The sequence below is a fragment of the Microtus ochrogaster genome, chromosome 15 (genome assembly GCF_000317375.1).
Source record: "Microtus ochrogaster isolate Prairie Vole_2 chromosome 15, MicOch1.0, whole genome shotgun sequence".
NCBI classification, from domain to species: domain Eukaryota; kingdom Metazoa; phylum Chordata; class Mammalia; order Rodentia; family Cricetidae; genus Microtus; species Microtus ochrogaster.
Window position 1 is genome coordinate 4,212,951 of NC_022017.1, and position 2,731 is coordinate 4,215,681.

Genomic DNA, 2,731 nt, shown 5'->3' on the forward strand with positions numbered 1-2,731 from the left:
TCTTGTGGTTTGGTCTTGGGTTCGACTGGCAGGACAAGCAGGCAGTGGAGACATATGGAGAAGGTGCGGTGTGGCTTGAGGGACTGGAGGTCAGACAGTGACAACAATGAGAGCCCGAGCAGTAGGAGATGGCTCAATGCAGGTGGCAATGGCTGGTATTTCTGAGGCATGAGATCATAAAGGCCTGGAATTAGAACAACACTAACTGTACCAGGGTTTAGAATCCACACAGACAAAAACACAAAATAGAATTAAAATCATCAAAGGGGCCATGAGAGCTAAAGGAATCTAAACATACTCTGAAAAGCTACTTGAGAGTTGCCCTAGCTCCGAGGTCTGCTCTAAATTTTTCATTTGCATTCTCAACTATTTTAGTGGTTATTTGGTTTATTTTGAGAGGATTTCCCCCTCTACTTTCCCTATAATTTTGGCCCAGAAGATCAGGTTTCACTAAAGAAACCACATGTGCCTCCTCCTTCAGGGGTGTGGATTTCAGGACCACTAATGGAGTTTTTTTCCTCTGATCACTTTGAACATGTCAACCCACTGCCTGCTGGGTTCCTAGTTTTCTGTCTGGTGGGAAATTGGATGAGGAGTTTATGGAGAAAATGTGACAAAGTCTATTCCTCTCAGCCCCATAGAAGTTAGTCACTTGCCCTGGAATGTCCTGGGAAACAGAGCATTGTCACAGCATCCCAGAGTCAGTCAGAGGCTACCATGTTACTCTGATCAATCTGAGTCTACTAAAAAAGGAATTGATTGCTTTGAGGATGGATGTGATGGGTTCCATGATCCAAAAGTCATGACGGCATGTTAGGGTCTGTGAGAAGTGACCATGCTCCCCATCCACTAATAGATGGGTGTCAGTGTGTGCCAGTTGGATTTTGTCAACTTGACACACGCTGGAGTAATCTGAGGAAGAAGGAACTTAACTATCTAATAGGTAAGTCTATGGGGAATTTCAACCAGTGACTGATGTCCCTGGGCTGGAGATCATGGCTGTATATATATAAAATAAGCTGGCTTAGAGAGTCAAGGGGAGCAAGTCAGTAAGTGGCTTTACTCCATGGTACATGCTTTGGTTCCTGTCTCCAGGTTCTGGTCTTGACTTCCTGCCCTGACTTCCACTCATGGTAGCTTCTGATAGGAAAGTGAAAGGGAAGTAAAGCTTCCTTCCTCCAGTTGTTTTAGGTCATGATGTTTCTTCACAGAAAGAGAAAGCAAGTATACAGTGTCCATACCCAGTGAAGGACAACATCCAGAGCCTGTTATAATTCACATGATTCCACCTACTGTGATTATTAAAGTGGACAGGGTTTCTATTGGGGTTTGGATGTGTAATACCCAAGGAAGGATCCTGTGTTTGGGCACTGACCCCTAGCATGTGGCCATATTTCAAAGTTGTGGAAACCTGGTAAATAAGCCCAGAAGGAAAAGGTAGGTTATGGGGTGTTATAGAATATTATTATTATTTTTTGGAATTTCAAGACAGTGTTTCTCTGTAGCTTTTGGTTTCTGTCCTGGAACTAGCTCTTGTAGACCAGGCTGGTCTCGAACTCACAGATATCTGCCTGCCTCTGCCTCCAGAGTGCTGGGATTAAAGGCGTGTGCCACCACTGCCCACCTAGAATATTATTTTAAGGTGTGTGACTACTGTTTAGGTTGCAATTCTTGAACTCTGTGAAGCTGTGATGCTTTGCTTGTCTAAAACACCTGGTGGGCTAATGAAGATTTTAATGGCCAAACGTAAGTCAGGAGAAAGGATAGGTTGGTCAGTCACACAGAGAGTATAAATGGAAGGAGAAATCATAGAGGAAGGGACAGAGAAAGAGCAAGAGAACAAGGAGAGGAGGATGCTAGGGGAAACTATCCAGTTACCCAGCCACTGAGTAATAATCAAAGTAAGATACGCAGAGTTTAAAAAAAAAAAAAGGAAAAAGCCCAGAGGCAGAGGCAAAGGAGGATAGGATAATTCAAAGATAAGAAAAACTGGAAAGAAACAAGCCAAACTAAGGCTAGGCATTGTAAGTAAGAAGCTACTGTGTGTAATTTAATTGGGGACCTGGGTGTCAGGTCCCCAAAAGAAAAAAAGAATGAAAAGAACAGACACGATGAGCAAAAAAAGGGAGATAAACTATATGCTAACTGGGGGTAACCACCCTCCTCAGGCCTCTCTAACTTCCAACTGACCAGGGCAGCCTTCCTGTACTTAGGGACAGAATAATGTGAAGAAAACCAGTGATCTAAGCCAAGCCATCATTGGTCCATTTCTTGCTCTGACCTCACAATGACAGACGCCTGTGGCCTAACTGCTCTGGCTGAGGCTGCCTCCTCTCCTTACAGTGCAGAGGCTGATCCTCAGTTGAACAGTGATTTAGATAGAAGTGAGCTGGTTGTACGTGGTGGATGTTTATGAGCTGTTGAATCTGAACACAGTGAGTTTCCTTTTAAGGTCACAGATTTGGGGTTTAGAGGTTTGGGTTTCTAGGATTGAACAGAACCCTTTCTTCCTTTCTCTCTTCCTCGGTCTGCGGTATAATTTGGGGCAATTTTTATTATCTGCGTCAATTAGATGTTTACTCTCTTTTAATCTTGAGTTTTAATATTTTCTCTGGGTTCATTCCTTCATTCACCATTTGAAAACATCTGTTTACATTGACTCTACAACATGAGTATTCTCACAGTGACGTTGACCTACACGCACATGGAAAGCTTTGACCACATTCCCCCG